General features: G+C 38.7%; 1 non-coding gene across 1 annotated transcript; it reads right to left on the bottom strand.

Annotated features, from left to right (window-relative positions):
* Positions 1-6,568: 6,568 nt before the first annotated feature.
* Positions 6,569-6,676, bottom strand: LOC112773563 (small nucleolar RNA R71). The gene has a single exon (XR_003188108.1). It is a non-coding gene; the product is annotated as a small nucleolar RNA R71 (small nucleolar RNA).
* Between the last annotated feature and the right edge of the window lie 15,909 nt (positions 6,677-22,585).

Raw genomic sequence — 22,585 nt, 5'->3', positions numbered from 1 at the left:
GGCACTTGAAGACTGGAAAAGAGCCAGACTAGCACGGATACAAGGAAGCACAAGTGGACGCAAAGAGGACAAGCAAGAGGGAGAGCATGGGCAACCCCATGATTAAAAGGTGGTAGAGTTCCCTCATTGTCCCATCTTTTTCAAGTTTTAAATAAGGAAAAATCATGTATGAAATAGAACATGCTTCCATGGTAGCTTAGGAATTTTCAATTCTGTCTTTAAGTTTGCTTTTGCCTAGGTCTATGCTTGCTAGTCAAATTGCCTGCCTTCAATTCCATCTTGCTTATTGTATGCTTGTCCTTTTAAGCTAAATAAAAAGAGATGTTATGAAAGACCAGAGTGGAGTTCAATTTATGGAGTAAGTTCTTAGATTTGTGGTGTAGTAATCACTTAGCTAAGTTGGTTCACCAACAAAGTGGAAAGGCAACTATATGTCTTGAATCATATGCTTGAAACACACCCCATGAGACTAGCTAAATAATAAAATCCTAATAAGAAAAAGGAAAAGAACAATAAGAGTTGAAAAAGAAAGAAAAGTTAATAAAGAATAAGGCTAAGCACCAAGGGCTTGAATCTTGAGGGATGTGTCTGTGGTGCTCTTGTACCAAGGATCTGCTTGGATGAATAAGTTCTTAGGAGTGCTTCATTACTTGGTAACTTGGGTTAACTAACCCGGGATTATCAGCTGAAAATCCACTATCAAGAGCAACCTTGCTACAGAACATTTAGTAACCCAAAGAGGTGTTGGACACCAAGACCTCAAGGGAAGAAAATAAACAAACCATGTGCCTGTGGTGTGTATGTATGGGGGAAAGAGACTTGAGGGAGTAAGTCCTTAGGGGTGTCTTAACACCTAGCACCTTAAACCAACTGGTTCGGGAGTGTTGGCTGAAAGCTTATCTTAAAGGGTCGCCCCCTCACAGAGCACCTAGTCTAAAAAGCACAATCAAACCCTGAAAACCACAAAAGGATCAATGAATAAAAGTCTCATAGGGTGCAATCAAGTGAGTATTCCAGGACATGATAAAGGTCTGAAAGCCAGTGCAAGAATGAACCTAAGTTGCTATGCATGAAACCACCATAAAACCAAGGACATGACTTCCACAATAATGACTCATTTCTCTTGGCATTCCATTCTTTATTCTCTTGTTCCAGTACTTGCTTAGGGACAAGCAAGCTTTAAGTTTGGTGTTGTGATGCCAGGGCACTTGGGCCAGTTTCACTGACTTTTTCTTTACTGTTTTAGGGTAGTTTTATGCATTTTCTTAGGAAATAAGCGAGTTTTGGGTAGAATTTCACTTACATCTTGATTCAAGCAAACATTGTGCACTTTACATGATTTCAGGAGAATTATGCATGAATTAAATGACAAATTGGATGATGCATGTCTTATGACTTGGATTAGAACTTTGATGCACTCTACTGCTTGATTTCAAGACAAAGGAAGCAAGGAAGAACCACGTTAACAGCCACGTTAGTCTAACTAACGTGACCACTAACGTGGAAAGGGAGCTAGCTTGCAACGTTAATGAGAAAAGTAATCGCCAATAACGTCCTCGAAGCCATCATAGCCCACGTTAAGAGTCACGTTAACTAAGTTAACGTGAACTCTAACGTGGAAGAAGAAAATGAAGCCAACGTTAGTGACACTCACCTTTGTCACTAACGTTGGACCAAGCTCATATTGGCCACGTTAAGAGCCACGTTAACTCAATTAACGTGGACTCTAACGTGGGGAAGCAAAAGAATGGCCAACGTTAGTGACACTCACCTTTGTCACTAGCGTTGGACTAAGCCACTTTGAGCTACGTTAGTTGCCACGTTAACTTAGTTAACGTGGACTCTAACGTGGAGGGAGCAAAGAATCGCCAACGTTAGTGACACCCACCTTTGTCACTAACGTTGGAATGAGCCACTCTGAGCAACGTTAACTCCCACGTTAACTTAGTTAACGTGGAAGCTAACGTGGAGGAAAGAATGATGAGCCAACGTTAGTGACACTCACCTTTGTCACTAACATTGGAGATGGCTATCACTACCACGTTAGAAGCCACGTTAACCTAGTTAACGTGAACTCTAACGTGGGAAGTAGGGGTGTTTTGGAACGTTAGTGACAAAGGTAAATGTCACTAACGTTCTCGAAGATTTGGCAAGCCTACGTTAAAGGTCACGTTAGCCACTCTAACGTGAACTCTAACATAGGGGGAAGGGAGGACTCTCAACATTATTGGAAAAGGTAAGTCCCAATAACGTGTGCGAAGGACCAAGAGGCAACGTTAGTGTTCACGTTGGTGCCACTAACATTGAAGTTAACGTAGATCATCCCTAGGTTAGGAACGTTAGTGAAAAAGGTGATTGTCACTAACGTTCTCGAACCCACACTTTCACTTAACGTTAACGCCACTAACGTCCTAAGCTAAAGTCCCTGCCTGCTTCACACTTTCTCTCTGCAAGTAAAGCTAAGCCCACTAAAGAGGATAACTGGTTCAAACTCAAGATCCAAAGGCCCATATCCAGGACTTTAAGAACCAACTAGAAGATCAGAAGAGTAGTATATATAGAGAGAACTTTGAACTAGAAGGAGAGCTTTTTGGGCATTATTAGAATTACTCTCTGTATTTTACTTTTTTTGCACTTATAGTTTAACTTTTAGAATGTACTCTCCATCTATGCTTTATTTTCCCAGAGCTATGAACAACTAAACCCCTTTCATTGGGTTAGGGAGCTCTGTTGTAATTTGATGGATCAATAATAGTTTTTATTATTCTTCTTCTTTCTTTTCTCTTGATTTGACTAGAAAGCTTTCAATCTTCATCCAATTGAGTAGTTATCTTGGAAAAGAAGCTATTCATACTTGGGTCTCTTCTGAACCTTGGAAAAGGGATGAAGAGATCATGCTAGAAATGCTTTCTCATGTTGGACCAAATTGGGGTTTGGGCGGATATGGTGACATATAATTCTCCCAATACTTTTATTTGGAAATACATGTGGTATAATCAGTGACCATACTTCATCTCTTCTCATGAGCAATTAGACCAAGAAATTGGCAATTGATCTGATTTGAGAGATTGAATTACCAAGGAATTGGAATTCAATCACTTAAGATTGCCAAGGAGATCAATGAATGCATTGATTGAGGAAGAGATGAAAATGAACTTGATCTGGAGAATGCAACATCTCCTAAGCCGAATGAATTCCCCATTTCTGATGTTACCCATTCTCTTTACTTTCTGCTAATTACTTTCATGCTAAACTCCCCTTCCCCATTTAAGATTATGCAATTTACCTTCCGTCATTTATTTTCTGCAATTTACTTTCCCGCCATTTAATTTCTTGTAATTCTCAACCCAATTTCTGCTTAGCTCAACTAGAACCTTCTTCCAATTAAATTTGCTTGACCAATCAATCCCTGTGGGATTCGACCTCACTCTATTGTGAGTTTTTACTTGACGATAATTCGGTATACTTGCCGAAGGAAATTTGTTGAGAGACAAGTTTCCGTGCATCAGCTAGAATTATTGGCAGCCATTCTTGAGATCCGGAAAGTCTAAATCTTGTCTGTGGTATTCCGAGTAGGATCTGGGAAGGGATGGCTGTGACGAGCTTCAAACTCGCGAGTGCTGGGCGTGGTGACAGACGCAAAAGGATTACTGAATCCTATTCCAGTATGATCGAGAACTGACAGATGATTAGCCATGCAGTGATAGCACATCTTGGACTATTTTCACTGAGAGGACGGGAAGTAGCCATTGACAACGATGATGCCCTACATAAATCTTGCCATGGAAAGGAATATGAATGATTGAATGAAGACAGCAGGAAGCAGAGGTTCAGGAGGAACAAAAGCATCTCTATACGCTTATCTGAAATTCTCACCAATGAATTACTTAATTATTTCTATCCTATTTTATATTTTAATTTTATTTTAATTATCAATTCACCATAACCAATTGAATCCGTCTGACTGAGATTCACAAGGTGACCATAGCTTGCTTCAAGCCGACAATCTCCATGGGATCGACCCTTACTCACGTAAGGTTTATTACTTGGATGACCCAGTGCACTTGCTGGTTAGTTGTGCGAAGTTGTGACAAAGAACTAAGATTATGAACGTGCGTATTAAGTTTTTATCACCGTTACCAAGGAATAAACGATCACAATTTTGCATACCAAGTTTTTGGTGCCATTGCCGGGGATTGTTCGAGTTTGGACAACTGACGGTTCATCTTGTTGCTCAGATTAGGTAATTTTATTTTAATTTTAAGCTTTTTGTTTTTATTCTTTTATTTTCAAAAAATTTTCAAAAAAAATATTTTTATAAAATAAATAAATTATTCTATGGCTTCAGAATTTTTAAGAATGAATTCTAGAGTTTCATGAGATATATTGAAGCCTGGCTGGCTGTAAAGCCATGTCTAAATTCTTTTGAACTGAGGCTTTTTCTTCACATGCTTGAACTATGTATGCTGAAGCTTGGCTGGCCATTGGCCATGTCTAGTGTTTTGGACCGGAGCTTTCACTGAAAGCTTGGCTGGCTAGTAAGCCATGTCTAATTCCTGGACCGGAGCTTTAGACTAACATTGCATGATTCCTGGAATTCTCATTAAAAATTTTGAAATCCTTATTTTTCTTTTCCAATTAAATTTCGAAAAATCCAAAAAAAAAAATTTAATAAAATCATAAAAAACCAAAAATTTGATGTTTCTTGTTTAAGTCTTGTGTCAATTTTTTAGTTTGGTGTCAATTGCATATTTTTAATTTTTCATTAAAATTTTTGAAAACTCTTGCATTTGTTCTTCATAATCTTCAAGTTGTTCTTGATGATTTGCTTTGTTTGATCTTTGCATTTTTATGTTTTGTGTCTTTTCTTGTTTTTCATATGCATTTTCAATTCGTTAGTATCTAAAGTTTGAAAATTTCTAAGCTTGGTGTCTTGCATGTTTGTCTTTTCTTAAAAATTTTCAAAAATAAGTTCTTGGTGTTCATCTTGACATTCAAAGTGTTATTGGTGTTCATCTTGACATTTATAAATGTTCTTGCATGCATCATTTGTCCTTATCCAAAATGTACATGCATTGAGTCTTTTTGATGTTTTTCTCTCTCATCATTAAAATTCAAAAATAAAAAAAAAATATCTTTCCCTTTCTCTCTCATAAATTTTCGAAAATTTGGTTTGATTTAGTCAAAAAAATTTTAAAATCTAGTTGTTTCTTATGAGTCAAATCAAATTTTCAATTTAAAAATTCTATCTCTTTCAAATCTTTTTCAAAAATCAAATCTTTTTCATTTTTTCTTTCATAATTTCAAAATTTTCAAAATCTTTTTCTTATTTCTATTTCATATTTTCAAAATTAATACTAATAATTAATGTGATTGATTCAAAAATTTTAAGTTTGTTACTTGCCTAGTAAGAAAGGTCCAATCTTTAAATTTTAAAATCACATCTTTTTGTTTCTTGTTAGTCAAGTAATCAACTTTAATTTTCAAAATCAAATCTTTTTAAATTTCTTTTTCAAATCTTTTTTTTAAAATAAATATCAATCACATCTTTTTCAAAATCAATTTCAAAATCTTTTCTAACCTCTTATCTTTTTAAAATTGATTTTCAAATCTTTTTCAAACTAATCCTATCTTTTTATTTGATTCTTATCTTTTTTCAAAACTACCTAACTAATTTTCTCTCTCTAATTTTTGAAAATCACCTTCCTTTTTTTCAAAATTACTTTTTAATTAACTAATTATTTTAAATTTTAATTTAATTTAACTTCAATTTTCTTTTTAAAATTTTCGAATTCTAACCAAAATTCAAAATAAAAACAAAAATATTTTTCTTTTCCTTTCAATTATTTTCAAAAATTCTTCTCTCTCACCTCCTCCTAAATATTTATTTATCTACTAACACTTCTCTTCTTCTTAAAAATTCGAACCCTCTCCCTCTTTCTGTGTTTGAATTTCTTTTCTTCTTCTACTCACATAAAGGAATCTCTATACTGTGACATAGAGGATTCCTCCTCTTTTTTGTTTTCTTCTTTTTCATATGAGCAGGAACAAGGATAAGAACATTCTTGTTGAAGCCGATCCTAAACTTGAAAGGACTCTGAAGAGGAAGCTAAGGGAAGCTAAAGCACAACTCTCTGGAGAAAATCTGACAGAAATTTTTGAAAAAGAAGGAGATATGGCCGAAAATAATAACAATGTAAGGAAGATGATTGGTGACTTTACTGCACCAAATTCCAATTTACATGGAAGAAGCATCTCAATCCCTGCCATTGGAGCAAACAATTTTGAGCTAAAGCCTCAATTAGTTTCTCTGATGCAACAGAACTGCAAGTTTCATGGACTTCCATCAGAAGATCCTTTTTAGTTCTTAACTGAATTCTTGCAGATCTGTGATACTGTTAAGACCAATGGGGTTGATCCCGAGGTCTACAGGCTTATGCTTTTCCCGTTTGCTGTAAGAGACAGAGCTAGAATATGGTTGGACTCTCAACCTAAAGATAGCCTAAACTCTTGGGATAAGCTGGTCACGGCTTTCTTAGTCAAGTTCTTTCCTCCTCAAAAGCTTAGCAAGCTTAGAGTGGATGTTCAAACCTTCAAACAGAAAGAAGGTGAATCCCTCTATGAAGCTTGGGAGAGATATAAGCAACTGACCAAAAAGTGTCCTTCTGACATGCTTTTAGAATGGACCATCCTGGATATATTCTATGATGGTCTGTCTGAATTATCAAAGATGTCATTGGACCATTATGCAGGTGGATCCATTCACCTAAAGAAGATGCCTGCAGAAGCTCAGGAACTCATTGACATGGTTGCAAATAACCAGTTCATGTACACTTCTGAAAGGGAAGAATATGGTTGTACCTTTTTATTTTTCCATAGCCATTAATGGCACCTAAGGCCAGAGAAACCTCAAGAAAGAGGAAAGGGAAGGCAATTGCTTCCACCTCTGAGTCATAGGAGATAGAGAGATTCATCTCAAAGGTCCATCAAGACCACTTCTATGAAGTTGTGGCCAAGAAGAAAGTGATCCCTGAGGTTCCTTTCTAGCTCAAAAAGGATGGGAAGGGATTAGAAGAAGAGGATGGAAAGTTCTCTCTAATCCTATTCAACAAGTCGGGATCTTAATGGTTCAAGAGTTCTATGCAAACGCATGGATCACTAGGAACCATGATAAAAGTGTGAACTCGAATCCAAAGAATTGGCTTACCATGGTTCGGGGGAAATACTTAGATTTCAGTCTGGAAAATGTAAGGTTGGCATTCAACTTGCCAATGATGTAAGAAAATGCACGCCCCTACAATAGAAGGGTCAACTTTGATCAAAGGTTGGAACAAGTCCTCATGGACATATGTGTAGAAGGAGATCAATAGAAAGTTAACTCAAGAGGCAAGCCGGTTGAATTGAGAAGACCGGACCTTAAGCCTGTAGCTAGAGGATGGTTGGAGTTCATTCAACGCTCAATTATTCCTACTACCAACCGGTCTAAAGTTACTATAGACCGGGCCATCATGATCCACAGAATTATGATTAGGGAGGAAGTGGAAGTTCATGAGATTATACCTCAAGAACTCTATAAGGTGGCTGACAAGTCTTCCACTTTGGCAAGGTTAGCCTTTCCTCACCTCATTTGCCACCTCTGTAATTCGGCTGGAATTGACATAGAGGGAGACATCCTCATTGATGAGGACAAGCCCATCACTAAGAAAAGGATGGAACAAACAAGAGATCATGGACCTCAAAAAGAGCATGAGGAAATTCCTCACCATGAAATCCCTGAGATGCCTCAAGGGATGCACATCCCTCCACAAAACTATTGGGAGCAAATCAACACTTTCCTAGGAGAATTAAGCTCCAACATGGGACAACTAAGAATGGAGCACGAAGAGCACTCCATCATCCTCCATGAGATTAGAGAAGATCAAAGAGCTATGAGGGAGGGGCAACAAAGACAAGGAAGAGATAGAGAGAAGCTCAAGAGCACCATTGGTTCTTCAAGAAGAGGAAGACGCCACCCTCACCAAGGTGGACCCGTTCCGTAATCTCCTTGTTCTTATTTTCCTATTTTTCGTTTATTATGCTTCATGTTTATTTATGTTTGTGTATTTACTATAAGATCATTATTGTTTAAGTGTCTATGTCTTAAAGCTATGAATGTCCTATGAATCCATCACCTCTCATAATTGAAAACTGTTCTAAAAACAAAAGAACAAGAAGTACATGGTTTCGAATTCATCCTTAAAACTATTTTAATTATTTTGATGTGGTGACAATACTTTTTGTTTTATGAATGAATGTTTGAACAGTGCATATGTCTTTTGATATTGTTGTTTATGAATGTTAAATATGTTAGCTCTTGAAAGAATGATGAAAAAGGAGAAATGTTATTGATAATCTGAAAAATCATAAAATTGATTCTTGAAGCAAGAAAAAGTAGTGAATACAAAAGCTTGCAAAAAAAAAAAGAGAATAAAAAATGGCGAAAAAAAAAAGAAAGAAAAAGAAAGAGCAAGTAGAAAAAGCCAAAAGCTCTTTAAACCAAAAGGCAAGAGCAAAAAGCCAATATCCCTTAAAACCAAAAGGCAAGGGCAATAAAAAGGATCCAAGGCTTTGAGCATCAGTGGATAGGAGGGCCTAAAGGAATAAAATCCTGGCCTAAGTGGCTAAACCATGCTGTCCCTAACCATGTGCTTGTGGCGTGAAGGTGTCAAATGGAAACTTGAGACTGAGTGGTTAAAGTCAAGGTCCAAAGCAAAAAAAAGGAGTGTGCTTAAGAACCCTGGACACATCTGATTGGGGACTTTAGCAAAGCTGAGTCACAATCTAAAAATGTTCACCCAGTTATGTGTCTGTGGCATGTATGTATCCGGTGGTAATACTGGAAAACAGAGTGCTTAGGGCCACGGCCAAGACTCACAAAGTAGCTGTGTTCAAGAATGAACATACTGAACTAGGAGAATCAATAACACTATCTAAAATCTAAGTTCCTATAGATGCCAATCATTCTGAACTTCAATGGATAAAGTGAGATGCCAAAACTATTCAAGAGGCAAAAAGCTACTAGTCCCGCTCATCTGATTGGAGCTAAGTTTCATTGATATTTTAGAATTTATAGTATATTCTCTTCTTTTTATCCTATTTGATTTTTAGTTGCTTGGGGACAAGCAACAATTTAAGTTTGATGTTGTGATGAGCGGATAATTTATACGCTTTTTGGCAGTGTTTTTACATAGTTTTTAGTATGATTTAGTTAGTTTTTAGTATATTTTTATTAGTTTTTAAATAAAATTCACATTTCTGGACTTTACTATGAGTTTGTGTGTTTTTCTGTGATTTCAGGTAATTTCTGGCTGAAATTGAGGGACTTGAGCAAAAATCTGATTCAGAGGCTGAAGAAGGACTGTAGATGCCGTTGGTTTCTGACCTCCCTGCACTCAAAGTGGATTTTCTAGAAAGTAGACATCCAGGGCTTCCCAGCAATATATAATAGTCCATACTTTGCCCGAGTTTAGACGACGCAAACTGGCGTTCAACGCCAGCTTTCTACCCTATTCTGGAGTTAAACACCAGAAACAGGTTGCAAAGCAGAGTTAAACGCCAGAAACAGGTTACAAACTGGCATTTAACTCCAAAGAAGACCTCTTCACATGAAAGCGTCAATGCTCAGCCCAAGCATACACCAAGTGGGCCCGGAAGTGGATTTCTGCATTATTTACTTACCTCTGTAAACCCTAGTAACTAGTTTAGTATAAATAGGACTTTTTACTATTGTATTTACATCTCTGGAACACATTACGTAACTTTTACGTTCTGAGACCTCCATGGGAGGCTGGCCACTCGGCCATGTCTACCCTATTTTCACTTATGTATTTTCAACGGTAGAGTTTCTACACACTATAGATTAAGGTGTGGAGCTCTGCTGTTCCTCATGAATTAATGCAAAGTACTATTGTTTCTCTATTCAATTCAAGCCTATTTCTTCTCAAAGATATTCATTCGTACACAAGAACATGATGAATGTGATGATTATGTGACGCTCATTATCATTCTCACTTATGAACGCGTGCCTGACAAACACTTCTGTTCTACATGCAAACAAGCTTGAATGCATATCTCTTAGCCTCCTGATTGTGAGATCAGAGTCTTCGTGGTATAGGCTAGAATTATTGGCGGCCATTCTTGAGATCCGAAAAGTCTAAACCTTGTCTGTGGTATTATGAGTAGGATCTGGGAAGGGATGGCTGTGACGAGCTTCAAACTCGCGAGTGCTGGGCGTAGTGACAGACTCAAAAGGATTACTGAATCCTATTCCAGCATGATCAAGAACCGACAGATAATTAGCCGTGCGGTGACAGCGCATGTTGGATCATTTTCACTGAGAGGACGGGATGTAGCCATTGACAACGGTGATGCCCAACATACAGCTTGCCATGGAAAGGAGTATGAAGGATTGGATGAGGACAGTAGGAAAGCAGATGTTCAAAAGGAACAAAAGCATCTCCATATGCTTATCTAAAATTCTCACCAATGAATTACATAAGTATTTCTATCCTATTTTATATTTTAATTATATTTTAATTATCAAATCTCCATAACCTATTGAATCTTCCTGACTGAGATTTACAAGGTGACCATAGCTTGCTTCAAGCCGACAATCTCCGTGGGATCGACCCTTACACACGTAAGGTTTATTACTTGGATGACCCAGTGCACTTGCTTGTTAGTTGTGCAAAGTTGTGACAAAGAACTAAGATTATGAACGTGCGTATTAAGTTGTCAGCGCCGTTACCAAGGAATGAACGATCACGATTTTGCATACCAGGCAACGACACTCCACACAAAACAGCAAGAAAGTCATCATCACCAACAAAAAACATCAAAGTTACAACCTTTCCTACTGACAGTTTATCATCAAAGCTACAAAAAGTTTTCAAAGCTATAACCTCAATCTACCAACAAATCCGCAAAAGCCAAGATTTTGATTAGGGGGATACAACCACGAAAAGAGACAGAAAATTGTGACAAACAATAGAACCCTAAGGAAGCGAAAATAACCAAGCGCACGTCACAGCAAAAGAGTGCGGGGATCACCACAAAGATGCAAGCTTTTTCAGAAAATCGTGAAAACAAAATGTCGACACAATCTTTTTTCAAAGGGATCAAGATTCTCAGAGACAAAATCAGTAAAAATCACATGCAACAGTGGAGACATACAAGAAGGCGACTACTGAAAACATAAAAGGAAAAATACCAACCTGTAGAGGAACGAAGCACTACAGCGAGCAAAAGTGAAGAGAAAGGAGAGGAGAAACTGAAATATGAGGCTTAAAAATTCAAAATGAAATGAAAAAGAGGGAAATAAGGGAACGGCAAAAGAGGAGTTAATGAGCATTTAACCCTCGCACGTTCCCAAGAAAGCGCAACACGCGCTGCAATTAAAGAGAAAAAAAAGAAAGAAAACGCTCCGCATTCAAGTCCCAGCAGGAGTCACACTAGAGATCGACCCAAGGCAAAATGCTCGAGCTCGATTTCCTCAAAAGGATTGAAGTCCAAAGGACATGACCTTAAGGGAAAAATCGAGCTCAAGTAGGGGCACTATTCATACTCTGAGTCGAGCTACCCGATCCGGACTGAATAAGGACAAAGCAACTGATCGCTTAAGGTCAGGTCCCCCGACCTCTTCTTTCAAGAGTTCGGCCAAATCGCCACAAGAAGTCCAAGCAGGGCCAAACAAAGGGACATAGCCCAATCTAAAGGCAGCTAAATCCTAGAAAGATAAAGGCGGTTCCCCTAGAAATAAGATGACTTCACTTAAAGATAAGATAAGATAACTAACTTATCTTATTTAGAAAGGTCAGCCCATACTATTATAAATACACTAGAGCACCCAGGTATAACTCATACTCTGATTCTATACAAAAAACCTGCTCAAAGACCATGCTAACTTAAGCATCGGAGTCTCTTGCAGGTACCACCACCCTCCGGTGATCAAGGATCAGCAGCACAACCAAAAACAACAAGTCGGCTGCGATAGCTCCGGCTACCACAGCAGATCTCATCCGAGATTGACCTTCAGCTTCAGGTAAGCCTCGGAACACTAAGACCAAGTGAGACTATTCAAAACTAAGAGAGAAAGACTTAAGTATAAGATCTTGAATGAATTTGAAAGAAAATAAGCTATGATGAGCAACTAGACTTAAGGGATATGACAAGTAGAGGCCAAGGATGTCCCTTGAATATCCATAGAACTAAGAATTAGTAAGCAAAAAGGACCCAAGGCTCTGAGCATCAACTACTAGGATGGAAGGAAATACCAGACAGCTCAAAAGAGTTAGAGATCCTAGTAGATGCTTGTGGTGAAGATGTGTCAAGAAGAGAGACCTGGGCAAGTAAATTCTTAGAGGTGTTTCAACACCTAGTACCCTAAAACCAACTGGTTTGGAAGTGCTAATTGAAAGCCTAACTAAAGGGTCGTCTTGAGACAAAACATTTAGAGTTGTGGTCAATGGAAAAAGGAGAAGTAAAAATGAAAGAACAATTAAAGAAAAAGAAACAATTCTTACTACTTTAATCAATAGAAAGGGGTCCTAAGGCAAATACTTGAAAGAATCCTCAAGGGTCTAGGAGTCCATTATGACATTAAATCAATAAGATTCATGCATGAGTTAACACTTAGTCATATCTTTGGTAATGAATGCATCTCTCTAAGGTCAAGTCTCAATCTAATTAAAAATGAGTCACATTGATTTGCTTGGGACAAGCAAAGCTTAAGTTTGGTGTTGTGATGACTTGCATCATCTACCCTTTTTTCTTATCTAAAAAGTACCATAAAAGAGCATAATCTCATTTGATCATTGCAATTCATGAATTAATTGATGAATATTATGGTACATTGCTTTGAAATGAGTTTATGCTGAATTTCAGGTGAAAAGAGCAACAAGAGAAGTAAATTGCATGAAAGTAAAGAGCATGAAATTAAATGACTAAATGTAAATAACTGGAAGAGTAAAGAGCATAAACTTAAATTGCAAGAAAGTAAATGCGGAAGAGTAAATAGCAAGGGAATGTAAATTGCAAGAATGTAAATGGGATTTAGGGAATAGGTAAACAAGGAATTAAAGATATTAAAGTTGGAATTGATAATGGATGAGATCATTAGGGATTAGAGATGTTAGATTCTTCTTGAATCAATGGATTTTAACCCTTTCATAATCATGTGAAGTAGATCTATGGCAGATTGTAAATAATTGGCTCCCAATCTCTTGGTGACTCAATTTCTCTTAAGATAATCAATTGCCAATCTCTTGATCTAATTCGTCATGAGAAGAAGTGAAGTGCATTTGCTAATCTCAAGCCACACAACCTTCAAGATTCTAATTCAAAGTGGTTATATATCACGCACAAACTAAGAAAGTATCAATCAAGAAAGCTATGGGAGAATAGTCTCAATTTGAATTTCATAACTCCTTTCTCAAGTTCATTATAAAATTCAAGTAGATTCAATCCCTCTCTCGATAGTAATTGGATCTATGAAGCACAAAGACTTTCTCTTAGACTAACAACACTTGAATTGAGAAGAAGAAAATAGCATTAATTCATTGAATAAAATAGAGCTCCTCCCCCTAACGAAGTGGGGTTTAGTGAATCATGGCTCTCATTACAAAGGAATTCCAAATTCTAAAGTTGGAAAATAAACTAAAAGCTAGAAAAATAAAATCTAAGTACAAGCAAAGTATGACAAGTGATGTGTTGGATCCCTCCCCGGAGTCTCCTTTTTAGTTCAAAGTACCACCTATTTATACTAATTCTCTAGCTCCTCAGGTGTGCTTTCGAGTCTCTTGAAGTAGGCTTTTCAAATCTCAAGTTGAAGATATTTTTGGGGACTTGGCGTTCGTAGGTTGAAGTTGGCGTCAATGAGGCAAAGTTAGCGTGATTCATGATATCAAACTTAATTCCTTCCAGGCTTCACGTAGCGTTTTCTTCAAAGTTAGTGTTTGTGTACTCGCGCGTACGCATCGCCCACGCGTATGCGTGGCCTGTAGAAATACCACTCTCACGCGTATGCGTCGCCCACCCGTGCGCGTCACTACTGCTTCTGACATTTTTCACGAGTTCGCGTCGGTCATGCGTACGTGTGGCCTTGCAAGAATACTACTCTCAAGCGTACACGTCGCCCATGCGTACGCATGACCTGCGAAATTTTCCTGATTCACTATCGCAGACATGCTTGAGCAAGTTAGCGTGATTCACGCTCAAAATAGCGTTTGTAACCCCAAGTTAGCGTGATTCACGCTGTGTATTGCTTCCATGGTGAGTTCTTGATGTTGGGTGCCCCAAGTTAGCGTGATTCACGCTCAAATATTGCTCCCAGGGTTGCTTGTTTGTGCATAGCATGAATCACTTCCAAAAGTTAGCATGATTCACGCTCCAATATTGCTCCCAGTGTTGTTGCTTGTTTGTGCATAGCGTGAATCACTTCCAAAGTTAGCGTGAATCACGCTCATTGTTGCTCCAGGGCTCACTTCCCAAGTTAGCGCCATTCACGCCTAGTGTAGCTCTCAGGATCACTTCCCAGGTTAGCATCATTCACACTATGTTCTTACCACACCACCCCTGCTTCTTCTCTTCTCTGCTTCACCTATCATCAATTACAAGAATTGCATCAAAGCGTTGCCATTGCTTGCAAAAATTACAAGAGAATTCATCCATCTAAATGCAATTTGATCTTCTTAATCATCATCACTTATTGCATCTCATAAGTTCTTGCATTATTTGCATGAAAGTGACCATAATTCAACTAGTACTTGATGCATCAATGCAGGAAGATATAAATCATCAAAATGCTTGTTTATTAACAAAGAAAATGCATGAAACTACTAGAAACTACAAAAGTAAAAACTACTAATGATGTACATGCATCAAGCTCCTATGAGATTCCATATGGCTCTGCTAGCTTGAGCTTGTTGCAGACACCTTCTCAAAGTCCTTTCAGGTTAAGGATCAAGGATAGTCAAAGAGAGGTTCTTTATCCCTACTCCTGTTCATAAACAAGAAGAAAGAAACCAAGAAGAGAAGAGAAATGAGTCTTTATGTCAGAGTATAGAGGTCTGATGCCAGGGCATTTTGGCCAGTTTCACTGACCTTTTCTTTATGGTTTTAGGGTAGTTTCATGCACTTTCTTAGGAAATAAGCAAGTTTTGGGTAGAATTTCACTTACATCTTGATTCAAGCAAACATTGTGATTTTTATATGAATTCATGAGAATTATGCATAAATTGAATGACAAATTGGATGTTGCATATCTCATAACTTGGACTAGAACTTTGATGCACTTTATTGCTTAATTTCAGGACAAAGGAAGCAAGGAAGAACCACGTTAGCAGCCACGTTAGCAGCCACGTTAGCAAGGAAGAACCACTTTGTCACTAACGTTGGACCAAGCTCAAATTGGCCACGTTAAAAGACACGTTAACTCAGTTAACGTGGACTCTAACGTGGGGAAGCAAAAGAATGGCCAACGTTAGTGACACTCACCTTTGTCACTAACATTGGACTAAGCCACTTTGAGCCACGTTAGTTGCCACGTTAACTTAGTTAACATGGAAGCTAAGTGGAGGGAGCAAGAATCGCCAATATTAGGGACACTCACCTTTGTCACTAACGTTGGAGATGGCTATCACCATCACCTTAGAAGCCACGTTAACCTAGTTAACGTGAACTCTAACGTGGGAAGTAGGGCCGTTTTGAAACGTTAGTGACAAAGGTAAGTGTCACTAACATTTTCGAAGATTTGGCAAGCCTACGTTAAAGGTCACGTTAGCCACACTAACGTGAACTCTAACGTAGGGAAGGGAGGATTCTCAACATTATTGGAAAAGGTAAGTCCCAATAACGTGTGCAAAGGATCAAGAGGCAACGTTAGTGGTCACGTTGGTGCCACTAACGTTGAAGTTAACGTGGGTCACCATTGGGTTAGGAACGTTAGTGAAAAAGGTGACTGCCACTAACGTTCTCGAACCCACACTTTCACTTAACGTTAACGCCACTAACGTCCTAAGCTAAAAGTCCCTGCCTACTTCATACTTTCTCTCTGCAAGTAAAGCTAATCCCACTGAAGAGGATAACTGCTTCAAACTCAAGATCCAAAGGCCCATATCCAAGATTTGAAGAACCAACTAGAAGATCAGAAGAGTAGTATATATAGGGGTAGTTTTGAATCAAAAAGGGGGTTGGAAATTTGAGAACTACTCTCTGTATAATTTTACTTTCTCTGTACTTCTAGTTTACTTTTCAAAATGTATTTTTCATCTTTGTTTCCCATTTCTAGAGCTATGAACAACTAAACCCCTTTCATTGGGTTAGAGAGCTCTGTTGTAATTTGATGGATCAATATTAGTTTTCATTATTCTTCTTCTATCTTTTCTCTTGATTTTACTAGAAAGCTTTCAATCTTCATTCAATTGGGTAGTTATCTTGGAAAATAATCTATTCATACTTGGATCTCTTTGGAACTTTGGAAGAGGAATGAAGAGATCATGCTAGAAATGCTTTCTCATGTTGGACTAAATTGGGGTTTAGATGGGTATGGTGACTATAATCCTACCAACACTTGATTTGGAAATACATGTGGTATAAACAGTGACCATACTTCATCTCTTCTCATGAGCAATTGACCAAGGAATTGGCTATTGATCAAGATTTGAGAGATTGAATTACCAGGAAATTGGAATTCGATCACTTAAGATTTCCTAGGAGATCAATGAATGCATTGATTGAGGAAGAGATGAAAATGAACTTGATCTAGAGAATGCAACATCTCCTAAGCCCAATGAATTCCCCATTTCTGATCTTACCCATTCTCTATAAATTCTGCAATTTACTTTTATGAGCATCTTCCCCATTCCTATTTAAGATTGTGCAATTTACTTTCCGCTATTTACATTCAGCTCTTTATTTCCAGCATTTACGTTTTCTGCTATTTATTTTCCCGCCATTTAATTTTCTGTAAATCTCAAATCTAGTTCTGCTTAGTTTAACTAGAACATTCCTCTAATTAAAGTTGCTTGACCAATCAATCCCTGCGGGATTCGACCTCACTCTATTGTGAGTTTTTACTTGACGATAATTCGATATACTTGCCGAAGGAAAATTGTTGAGAGACAAGTTTCCATGCATCAAGTTTATGGCGCCGTTGCCGGGGATTGATTTTGTATCGACAATGATTAAATTGGAGGATAACTAGATTGAGCATTTTTCTTTTGTTTGATTTAAAATTCTGTTTGAGTAATTTACTTTCAGTTTTAGTTATTTTCTCCCCTTTCCCCTACCCATTTTCTTGGTTGTTTACAATTCAGTCCACTAACCCACTAACTGTTTGATATATTGCATCACTCACACTAATAGCAATTCTAACAGAAATACTTTCTGCATCTATTTTCTTGCTTGTGCCTTGTTGGTTGTATGACAGGGAGAAGAAGCGGGGCTTCAACTTCCTTTGATTCTGAAACTGAGAGGACCTTCCTTAGATTAAGGAGGGAAGCAAGAGGAAAGAGAGTAGTTGGTGCTGAGGAAGAGGAGGAGTATTTTGAACCAAATATGGATGAAAATATGGAGAACCATCATGAAGAAGAGGCTCACAACCATGGCAGAAAAGGTCTAGCAAATCATGCTGGGCAGGAGAGAAGAGTTTTAGGCTCTTATATCAACCCAAACCTAGGAAACTTTGGGAGTATCATTCAAAAGCCAACCATACATGCCAACAACTTTGAACTAAAGCCACAGCTTATCACCCTTGTTCAGAACAACTGTTCGTTCGGAGGAGGTGTCCAAGAAGACCCCAACCAATATTTAACCACCTTCCTGAGGATATGTGATACTGTGAAGTCTAACAGTGTTCATCCTGACACCTATAGACTACTCTTATTTCCCTTCTCACTCAAGGACAAGGCATCTAAATGGCTGGAGTCCTTCCTGAAGGAGAGCTTAACAACCTGGGAAGATGTGGTGAACAAATTCTTGGCAAGATTCTATCCTCCTCAACGGATCAACACGTTGAGAGCTGAGGTACAAATATTCAGGCAGCAGGATGGTGAGACTCTCTACAAAGCATGGGAGAGGTTTAAGGACTTGACAAGAAGGTGCCCACCAGATATGTTCAATGAATGGGTGCAGTTGCACATTTTCTATGAAGGCCTTTCATATGAATCAAAGAAGGCAGTAGACCACTCGTCCAGGGGATCTCTAAACAAGAAGAAGACCATTGAGAAGGCCATAGATGTCATTGAGACTGTAGCAGAGAATGACTACTTCTATACTTCTGAAAGAGGCAACACTAGAGGATTGATGGAGCTAAACAATATAGATGCACTGCTGGCCCAAAACAAGCTTATCACCAAGCAGCTGGCTGATCTTACCAAGAAGATGGAGAGGAACCAAGTAGCAGCAATCACCACCTCATCAGCAACCCAAGAGGGAGTGAATACAGAGGCATAAGGTGAGCATGAACAAGCCAACTACATTGGAAACTCACCCAAGCAGACCCATGATCCATACTCCAAGACCTACAACCCTGGTTGGAGGAATCACCCAAACTTTGGGTGGGGAAATCAACAGGATCAAGGCCAAGATCAGAGACGTCACAACCCCAACAACCATGCAGCTCACCAACATTCCACACAGAGATCATATCAACACCACCCTAACAACACCTCTCTACATCCATACCAAAACTAAAATAACCCAACTAACCCCTCCACTCTCAACTCACCATCATCTGATGACAGACTCTCAAGGATTGAGACTCTACTTGAAGGCATATGCAAAGAGATTCAAGATAATAAGGTGTTCAAAGAGGAGGTGTGAGCCAGTATCAAGAACTAGGGAGACACCATCAAGAAGCTGGAATTTCAAGTGGGATACTTATCTGAGAAGATTCCCAAACCAACTGATAGCTTCCCAAGTGATATAGAGAAAAATCCGAAAGGTGAAGCAAAGAAAGTCAGATGGGAAGATTGTAAGATGGTTACTATAAGTGATAAGGAGACTGAGGAAGAGCTGAACAACCCATTAGAACAACCTGAAGATACTTCAGCAGGAAAGCAGGGGGAGAATCATCAAGAAACCACAATTACACAGAAGGAGCTGACACAGAAGGAGATGCTGAGACTCTATGAACCCTTTCCCCAATTACTAAATGGCTGTGTAGAGAAGAGAATATACTCAAGGTTTCTTGACATATTTGCATCTCTCCATGTAAACATACCATTCATCAAGGCCCTCCAACAAATTCCCTCATACATTAAGTATATGAAGGAGCTGTTGACCAGGAAAAGCTCACTCAAAGGAGGACAAACAATAGTAATGAATAAGGAGTGCAGTGCCCTCATTCAACCAGAGCTACCTACAAAGAGGAAGGACCCAGGGAGTTTTTACATCCCCTGTGCCATAGGAGAAACAATGTTTGATAAAGGACTCTGCGATTTGGGAGCAAGCATCAACTTAATGCCTTTATCCCTTATGTAGAGGCTGCAGATCAATGAGATAATGCCCACAGATGTAGTCATCAGGCTGGCTGACAAGACTCAAAAATAAGTAGTAGGAGTGGTTGAAAATGTGCTGGTGAAGGATGGAAACTACTTCCTTCCCATAGATTTTGTCATATTGGAAATGGAGGAAAGTCATCTCCATCCAATCATATTGGGAAGACCATTCCTAGCCACAGCCAGAGCACTTATAGATGTGGAGCGAAGAGAGCTAATTTTGAGGATCCATGATGAACAACTCACATTTAATGTTTTCAAACCCTCACAAGAAACAGATCAAGAGAACCAAGAACAAGGACAGATCACAGTGAGATACTGATAGAAGAAACAAGCACTAAAGCACAACCAGCACATCTGGGAGTCCCCTTGGTTGATGAACAAGGCAATCAGCAACTGTCACAGCTCAAGGAAAATCAGGAGGAACCTAAACCACTAGAGTTATATGAGACCAGCAACAAAATCTCCTTGGAAGAGGAGGTCACAAAGAGCAAGGCAACATCAAAAGGAACAAAGAAGAAGGTACCAAGGAGGTGGAGGAACAAGAAGATCCCTACAGAGGACTTCTCTCCAGGGGATAAAGTAATCTCAGCTTACGTCCCAACTATTCCCCCTAATCTCCCCACCATCCCATCTCAGCTACCTAAAGTCTTTACCATCAACAGAGTTCTCTCCCTAGAACATGTGGAGATCCTTGATGAAGCCAATGGAGATAGATTTACTGCAGGGGGGAGGACTTGAAGCACTACCAACCACCATGATAAAGGCAGAATGTCAAGCTAGTGACGCTAAAGAAGCGCTTCATGGGAGGAATCCCATGTTTTACATGCTTTTAAAATTAGTTAATAATGCAAGGTTCATGAATTTCAAATCAACATGATATGCACTTGAATGAATCCTTGTGGCAACATATAGTGAGGAACAAGTTTGGTGTTCAAGGCACACTAAGAGAACATAAATGTAACCCACATCATGTCACTCTTAGAGGCCTTGAACAAATCTTTTACACCACATGGCACCAAACTAAGTTTGGTGTTGCCAATGTTGCATACATGGATGTTGAGTTAGTCAGTTGGTTTGCACTCATGAATAGCACTTAGTTAGTTAAAAACAAAAACTTTAAAAAGTAGTTATCCTTTTAATTTTGCCACCACTTTCTACAAGTGTGTTTTTAATCACATTTCTTTTATTTTGTAGGAGCATTGATGGGGCAATTGAAGGGTTCGGATAACACAAAAGGAAGATACTACACACGTGTCTTCAAGGGGATTGCATTGGGAATGGTTGCCATGCAACATTGGAAGAAGAACAAGCTTGGAAACTGAACCACCCTATCATAAAGTTGGTGATCCTTGTGCTCACGCATGCTAAACCCCATCCGTCCATCACACAACCACCCCATCAATCCACACCTTTCATTCACTCATCACTTCCCTATATAAGTGAGTCATAGTCCGTACTTCCCTTCACATTCCAATTCCCATTCCTCACACTTCACACCTTTGGTATCCAAATCCCTTCATCACACCTTGTCCTAACCAACCGAATTCCTCATCTATCCGTACCTTCCACCCTCTTCACACATCAACTTAGACTTATGGCATCATCAAGCTCCAAGAGGCAAAAGAGGAAGGGAAGGTGAAACAGCAGAAGGAAACACTGAAGAAGAAGATAGAAGACGCTGGCTTTTGGAAGAAGTTGATTGGAAAAAGCAAGGGAAGTGGGAATGCAAGCACTCAAGAAAAACACAAAGAGGACAAACAAGAAGGAGATCAGGAGCAACCCCATGAGTAAAAGGTGGTGGTGTTCCCTCATTGTCCCATCTTTTTCAAGTTTTTAAATAAGGAAAATCATGTATGAAATAGAACATGCTTCCATGGTAGTTTAGGATTTTCAATTCTGTTTTTAGTATTCTCCTTGCTTATGTCTATGATTACTAGTCAAATTGCCTGTTTTCAATTCCATCTTGTTTATTGTGTTGCTTGTCTCCTTTTGAATCAAATAAAAAGAGATGTTATGAAAGACCAGAGTGGAGTTCAAGTTGTGGAGTATGTTCTTAGATTTGTGGTGTAGTAATCACTTAGCTAAGTTGGTTCACCAACAAGGTGGGAAGGCAACTATCAGTCTTGAATCATATGCTTGAAACACACCCCCATGAGGCTAGCTAAATAATAAGATCCTAATAAGTAAAAGGGAAAAGAACAATAAGAGTTGAAAAAGAAAGAAAAGTTAATAAAGGATAAGGCTAGGCACCAAGGGTTTGAACCTTGAGGGATGTGTCTGTGGTGCTCTTGTACCAAGGATCTGCTTGGATGAATAAGTTCTTAGGAGTGCTTCATCACTTGGTAACTTGGGTTAACTAACCCGGGATTATCAATTGAAAATCCATTATCAAGAGCAACCTGGCTACAGAACATTTAGTCACCCAAAGAGGTGCTGGACACCAAGACCTCAAGGAAAGAAAATAACAAACCATGTGCCTGTGGTGTGTATGTATGGGGGAAAGAGACTTGAGGGAGTAAGTCCTTAGGGGTGTCTTAACACCTAGCACCTTGAACCAACTGGTTCGGGAGTGTTGGCTGAAAGCTTATCTTAAAGAGTCGCCCCCTCACAGAGCACTTAGCCTAAGAGCACAATCAAACCCTGAAAACAATAAAAGGATCAATGAATAAGAGTCTCATAAGGTGCAATCAAGTGAGTATTCAAGACATGATAAATTTCTGAAAGCCAGTGAAGGAATGAACCTAAGTTGCTATACATGAAACCACCATAAAACCAAGGACATGACTTCCACAATAATGACTCATATCTCTTAGTATTTCATTCATCATTCTCTTGTTCCAGTACTTGCTTAGGGACAAGTAAGCTTTAAGTTTGGTGTTGTGATGCCAGCGCATTTTAGCCAGTTTCACTAACCTTTTCTTTATGGTTTTAGGGTAGTTTCATGCACTTTCTTAGGAAATAAGCAAGTTTTGGGTAGAATTTTACTTACATCTTGATTCAAGCAAATATTGTGATTTTTATATGAATTCATGAGAATTATGCATAAA

Source organism: Arachis hypogaea, chromosome 18 (assembly GCF_003086295.3).
Source record: "Arachis hypogaea cultivar Tifrunner chromosome 18, arahy.Tifrunner.gnm2.J5K5, whole genome shotgun sequence".
Taxonomy (NCBI): domain Eukaryota; kingdom Viridiplantae; phylum Streptophyta; class Magnoliopsida; order Fabales; family Fabaceae; genus Arachis; species Arachis hypogaea.
This window is presented reverse-complemented; position numbering and strand designations above follow the sequence as displayed.